Raw genomic sequence first — 7316 nt, 5'->3', positions numbered from 1 at the left:
AAACCTGCAAAGATAAAAAAGATGATTGGTCCTCGCTGGGGGAAGGTGACATGGAAACTCCCAGCTGCGAGGCAAGGATGGGCCTGGATTCAACCCGCACCTCCAAGGGCAGAAGGGAGAGCGAGGAGGATGAGCTTTCTAATCCAACGACTAGTGTCACTTACCACATCTCACCAAACCTAGAACTTCAGGCAACTCCCGCTACTGCGGCCTTCTCATCAGTTCTACCACTGGGCCTCCTAACACGCACTCCCCACCGCATCCACACCCTCATCTCCTGCCAGACAGATGCACCCTTCCAGTCCTCGCTCTGTGTCCCCTGGAGGCACCGAGGTTGCCATTCCAGAACCGCACTCCTGGTGCAAACCCTCAGTGTTTACAGTACGCTGCCCTGGTTTCATAAGGCTGTTATCACTCCAGTTTCACCAATGGAGGAATTGGGGGCTTATGGAGACGGAGCTCTTGGTCAGCAGTTGTCTGTCTGCAGACTCTTGGCATAGAGACCTTTCCAAACATGACTCCCTCACAGCCTCCCAGTTGCCTGCCCATCAGTCAGCAAGAAAATCTCCAAGGAACAAGGGTTCCATAGAGCAAACCCTTCTGACATTCTTCTGGTCTGCAGATAAAGTGGCCTTCTACATCTATTTGCTGACCCTCTGGCAGCTCCACTCCTCAGCTTTGGAGACTCAGAAAAATAGGTTCGTTTTTGAACTGATAAGTCTACGGAACAAAGAGACCACTCAGAATCGTCATCTGGGCAACCAGACAGAGGGATCTGACCCTAGCAGGCAAGGCAGATCTGTTTTAAAGCCAGGACTCAAACGAAGAGAAGATGAATACAATCTGTGAAATGTTCACTGGTTTGAGGAACCCCGTCCCACCCCCTACCAGTTCCTTTCTTGTGACATTAATCTGGAAGACACGCCTTACCAACAGATAAACTCTGGCTTTTAAAAGTTTTATTGAGATACAATTCACATACCATACAATTCACTCTTTTCAAAGTGTACAATGGGTTTTAGTATAGGTGCAGTTGTGCAACAATCACCACTAATTTTAGAAAATTTTCATCACCCCAGAAAGAAACCCATTAGCACTCACTCCACTCCTCCTCCCCCCAGGCAACCACTAATCTGCCGTCTGTGTCTACATATCTGCCTGTTCCAGACATTTCACAGGGATGGGATCATACACTATGCAGTCTTTTGTTAACTTGCTCCTTTCATTTACAATTATGTTTCTGAGGTTCATCCATGTTATGGGAAGTGTCAGTCCTTCACTCGTATATCTCATTACACGGAGAGACCACAATTTGTTGATCCATTCAGTGTTTGACGACACTTTCGTTGTTCCCACTTCTGGCTGTTACGAACAGTGCTCCTGTGAACGTTCAGGTGCAAGCTGTTGTGCGGATGGAGGCTTTCACTCTCTTGGGTTGGGAGCCGGGAATGGAACTGCTGGGTCGCATGGTAACTCAACGTTTAACATTTTCAGGAACTATCAGGCAGCTTCCCGAAGTGGCTGCACCATTCTACAGTTCTTTTTGCAAAACCAGTATTGTATGAGGGTTTCAATTTCTCCATGTCCTTGTCAACACTTGTTATTATATTGTTTTGATTCTACTGACATCCTAGAGGGTATGAAGTGCTATCTTATTATGGTTTTCATTTGTACTTCTCTAGACAGCATATTAAAAAGCAGAGACATTACTTTGCCAACAAAGGTCTGTCTAGTCAAGGCTATGGTTTTTCCAGTGGTCATGTATGGATGTGAGAGTTGGACTGTGAAGAAAGCTGAGCGCCGAAGAATTGATGCTTTTGAACTGTGGTGTTGGAGAAGACTCGAGAGTCCTTTGGAAAGCAGGGAGATCCAACCAGTCCATCCTACAGGAGATCAGTCCTGGGTGTTCATTGGAAGGACTGATGCTGAAGCTGAAACCCCAATACTTTGGCCACCTCATGTGAAGAGACTCATTGGGAAAGACCCTGATGCTGGAAGGAATTGGGGGCAGAAGGGGACGACAGAGGATGAGATGGCTGAATGGCATCACCGACTCAATGGACATGAGTCTGGGTAAACTCTGGGAGTTGGTGATGGACAGGGAGGCCTGGCGTGCTGTGATTCATGGGGTCGCAAAGAGTCGGACACGACTGAGCGGCTGAGCTGAACTGAAGTGACTAATGATGCTGAGTATCGTTCTGTGTGTTTATTGGCCACTTTCATATCTTCTTTGGGGAAAAGCCTTTTCAGATTGAAAAACTTTTTTTTTTTAAGAAATGTCATTTTAAATTAAATGCACAAATAACTTCCATTTGTTACCATATATTTCTCTCTTCAGAATTCAGCTGGAGGGGACCACGTGACTCCGTTCTGGCCTGTCAAAGGCATGTGGAGCTGCTGGGTAGGGCTCCTGCTGACATCATGGTGCCCCCACACCAGCACTTAACCACCTGCCTCTAAACCTGTCTCACATAAGGGAATGGACCCCTGATCTCTTTAAGCCCCTTTACTCAGATCTCTATTCCTGCAGCCAAATGTGACTCTTGCCAGCCAGCCAGCTGCACGGGAACAGCATCACTCCCTCCTTCCCATGTATCTTATTTTCACTGTCATTTGTTCATTTTTCCATCACCGAGACATGGGCCTTGCTCTCAACATTCATTAGGCAGAACAGACTTGCAAAATCTGTATCATAAGGGTCATACTGCAAAAAAAATAAAAAAAACAAAACAGACAAAGGCCATGAAAACCCAAAGACAAAAGTCTAAAGGAAGCTGCCCTGAAGCTTGTCATAGAAGACAAGTAAGAAGCCACCAGACAGGCAGGGAAGAGAAGGCATTCTTGGTAAAGAAGAGTATGTACAAAGGAACAGAGACATTTAAAGCATAGAGGGTTCAGGGAACCACAAAATACCTCAGGATGGTTGGGGCTTGGGGCTCTATGGGGGTGCAGCAGACAAAGCTGAGAAAGTATCTAGAATCAGATCTTGAAGGGCCTTATATGCTATGCCAAAGAATTTGCATGTTATATATCATCCTTAGTACAAGTATTCAAATGCATCATCTTTGACTGCTAATTGCATCCCATGTGGTCTCTGCAAACCATGGCAGGCACCAGGTCTCCTTCCCCTTTTCCAGTCTCCATGACTCTCAGTAAGACACCAAGTAAGCTGCCACATGAGAGAAGGTGAAAAATGTTTATGGCATCAAAGTCCAACAGATAGCCTAAGAGACCCACAGAGACAGCTATACACAAAGCTGCAATGAACGATTGCCACAAAGAAACGAAAAGAGCATGGAAGAAGTTTATAACGGATGTTAAAAATGACCGTCTTCATTCCAGCATCTTTGAAGTTTTGCTGCCCGTCTCCTCTGTCCCAGGCCAGGGGAAGGACAGAGATGAGGGGCACACACATGGCAAGTCAGAGTGCTCTCTGCCAGGCAGAAGGGGAACCCAGAAAAGGCAGTGTCACCGGGTAGCTAACAGCACAGTCCCCATGACCTCAAGCCGGGAACTTGTGGACTCTAGACCCTGCCTCCCAGGACGAGGATTAAATGAGGTCGTATGTGTTAAGGGCGGGCACAATGTCCAGCAAAGTGCTCAGTGAATGTTGAGTAGAAAAAGATGCTTACGTGAAGGGTTGAAGGCTGCATGATGACAATGACAGGAACGGGTCCACAAGGTGAAGCTGACTAGTGAGCAGGGCAGGAAGAGCACTGCGGACAGCCCTGGCTCAGGCTGGAGGCTCTAAGAACCTGGCCAATTTGGGGAACCGCATGTCAGTCAAGGATGCCCCAGGTTATCGGCAGGGTTGGGGGTGGGCAGCAGCCTGCTGAGAGGAGCTGGCATAAACCGCTGAACGTGGGCTTCCTCTTGCATGTGATGGGAAACCACGGAAGGACTGCAAGCAGAAGGGGCACCTGTACAGAGGGCGCTCCTCCCAGGGGGGCCGGCAGTGTGGGCAGGAGGAATGAGACATGTAACTGCAGTGCGACTGGCCGAGGAGGAGAGTTGTACCCAGTGCACCCCGACTTCTGCATAAAAAAGCAACTCCAGCCCCTGCACCTCAAAGAGTACTTCAGAAGGCACAGACCCAGTGAACTCCCAGGGGTATACCATGGAGCAGCAGAACAAGGATGGAAAGTGGGAAAGTCCTGAACAGGCTCTGGGGAAACCAAGGGCACCTGAGCAAGGAAGCTGAGGGGGAAGTTCAGGCATGGATATGGAAAAAGAGAAAAGGGCGCATTTCCCTCTTGGTAGTGCCAGTGACTCAAGAATATGTTTTGGAGTAGAAGTTGTATCCAGCTGCATATTTAAAGTCAAAACTAAACTCAGCCCCCTCAGGTGACCTGGTCCCGGCTTTCTTTGCTCTTTTCTCTAGTTTCTGCCTCTCTTTAGTTTTAACCAGAACACTTTTGATAAGTATGGTGAGCAGTCCAGAGGTAACCGTGTGACCGCCATCTGAGAGTAAATGCAGCTTCAGGCTAGGACACGCAAGAAGAAAGAGGCAGAAGTGGAAACAGGAACATTAACAGACACTGTCCTCTCCATTCAATACATAGAGAACATTCTGGTCAGATGTATGAACCCTCTAGCAGACAAGAGGAAGAGGGGCGGAGCTATGGAGAGAAGTGGATGTGAGAGGAAGCAGACTGGGGCCGCACGCACGTGCTCACGCGTAGCCGCCTGCCGCCCGTCAAGGTTGACGTGTGAGACTGGAACCCTGCAGTCACCACTTGCCATCGAGTGGAGTTCACTTGAAAACCACCTCCATGCCCCACCAGCGGTATCTACTGGGGCACCAAAGGGCCCTTGAAGATGAGTCTCCCAGAAAGACTCATCCAGAGACATAAAAATGATCAACCCTTTGATCCAGTGATTTCAGTTGCCCGAGACAACAGTTTTAAAAGGAGGGACGGCAGCTGTATACATGCAGTTAAGCTAAACAAAAAGATGCCTATAGCCACTTTATTCCCCACAGTGAAATACTGCAGACAGCCAACAACTGAGGAAGTGTTAATGACAACCTAGATTCATTTGAACCATTAGCCAGCAAAAAAATAACTGAGTTCGTTTCTGAGAAATAGTGTTAATACACATATGTGGATGGCAGGCCTACACGATGACACATCCCATAAAGACGTATGGTGATCATAATGGGAAGCAGAGACACAGGTCTTTCTGTTTGAAGGTAAAGAGGACACTTCAGGAGAGAAAAACGTAAACAAGGGTCCCTGCAAAGATGGCACCACATTCTCAGACGGGCTGGTGACCTAGGAGACCGGGGGGAGGAGGGCCCACTCGTGCTTCCTGGTTTCCATATCGACCCTCAACAACTGGGACTGTCTGTGAGAGAAGAATGGTGTGGGGAGTGAGGGGTCAGGAGCTATGTCCGTGTTCAAGCTCAGGGAATATGACTGGATAGAAACAGAACTTGTCCTACCCCAGAAAAAGTTACAATCAGGCAAAACCACCACTGAGCCTGTGAGCTTCGGATTGGAGACAGCGTGGCAGTTAGAAATGTAGTGGGGAAGATGCTGTTTAAACGGACGGTAGAAAAAATATTTGTGGACACTCCTGTCACTGGAGAGATGGACCCTTACTGGGCACAGTTATACAAACACCTGAGATTTACTGAGAAACAGTAACAAAATATCAACACTAGGTCTGGGTGACAGGTTTTCACTAAACACCCTGCTTGGTCTGACTGTCCTGGTTTCCCAGTCTTCCCAGACAAGAAGCTACATACACCATCCCATCGTTCTCCCCACTCTGCCCACGCACTTGCTCTATGTGTGTTAAGCTAACATCAGGACCCACAGCAGCAAACACCTCGCCACCAGCCAGCCAGCAGGGCAGGTGCCGGGACCAGGGGAGTTCCGTTCCCTCTCCAGGTTTTCAGCAGGCTGACCGAGTCACTGGCCACCACTTACCTTAGCCATATAGTTTCTTACAGGAACTGCTTGACATATAACTGACTTAGTTCAATTTACTGGCTGAAAAGAAATTGAACACATATGGCGTGGCTGCTCTGTGTCATATTAACTGTAGAGACCAGTACCCTCGCCCATTCCAGATTCTGAATTCTACTGCCTCAGCTGTATGTCACAACAAGGGCAGCTGACAGCCAGCTCCCAGGCTGCACTACGGCTTTAAGAGGAGATAAATTATCCCACAAGTCTTTGGCAAATGCACAGCTAAACATAGCAGGAATCTCATGTATATGGACTTAAAAGTTTTTCCTTTGGGACTTCTGCAAGCAAACAAAAGGATTTATTTAGCCAATTCAAACGAACTGTATTAAAACACACAAAGGCCTGGAGAAAAGATTACAATGAAAACAAATAATTCAAAGCAATTTCTAATCCAAGACATTTTGCTTAGCTCCACAACGCCATGAACGAGGTGTGGTCATGCTTTCCGACCGGAGGTTTCAGCGCTGGTGGCTCCCAAGTCAAACACAGCCAAAGGAGTAGCGTGAGTGCCTAAAGCGCAGCTGGAAGAGATCTGTTTGCCGATCACTTAGTTACTAACAGGAGAATTATATGTAGTGAAACCACAAAACATGTAGAAACAGGTCAGAGCTGTGCTGTGCATTCACCAGCACTAGACATGTGTCTTTTGAGCACAAGTGTGGAATAGTATGACCAAGGAACTACCTTTTAAGTTTATGAAATTTAAAGCTTGATAATCAGTTTCGTTACTGGCCAACTCTTAAATGTTTTTAAGTGTGTTTGGATCACCTCAGGTATGTGAATCTACTTTTTCAAACGTATATTTTGTGAAATCCGAATAGAGACTGAGTATTCCTGATGAAAACTGAACATCTGAATCAAGATGTGCTAGCAGTGGGCACACAGTGGGTTTTGAGGACTTGGTGTGAAAAGGGATGCAAAGCTGAACTTTCTGTACATTGATGGAGCGGTGAAATAGTTTGGATATTCTGGGTTAAATGGAGCGGACTCGTTGAACCTGGGTGTGAGCTGGGAGGGCCTACGTGTGCGTGGGCCGTGCACAAACACTACAGCACTACTGCTCCACGGCCGGCTGAATGTGTGGATATGAATGGACGTACAGAGGGCCGACTGTGGAGCTCAAGCGTCCACACTGGTGGACCCCCCGCAGACACAGAGGGATGGCTTCACACCACAGAAAGAATTCGCTTTTTAAATGTGGCTCCTAAGAATCAAACTGACAAACAGGGCTTACACCTCATTTCTACTGGGCAGTGCTGTTTCAGAGCATGGGTCTGCCGTCTAAGAACTCCAGTGCCATCTGCTGGACACACTCCTACGTAACAGGCCCAAGAGAAACCT

This window comes from Oryx dammah, unplaced genomic scaffold, assembly GCF_014754425.2.
Source record: "Oryx dammah isolate SB20612 unplaced genomic scaffold, SCBI_Odam_1.1 HiC_scaffold_9, whole genome shotgun sequence".
In the NCBI taxonomy this organism is placed as follows: Eukaryota; Metazoa; Chordata; class Mammalia; order Artiodactyla; family Bovidae; genus Oryx; species Oryx dammah.
The sequence above is the reverse complement of the archived record's forward strand: the minus strand, read 5'-3'. Positions refer to the sequence as shown.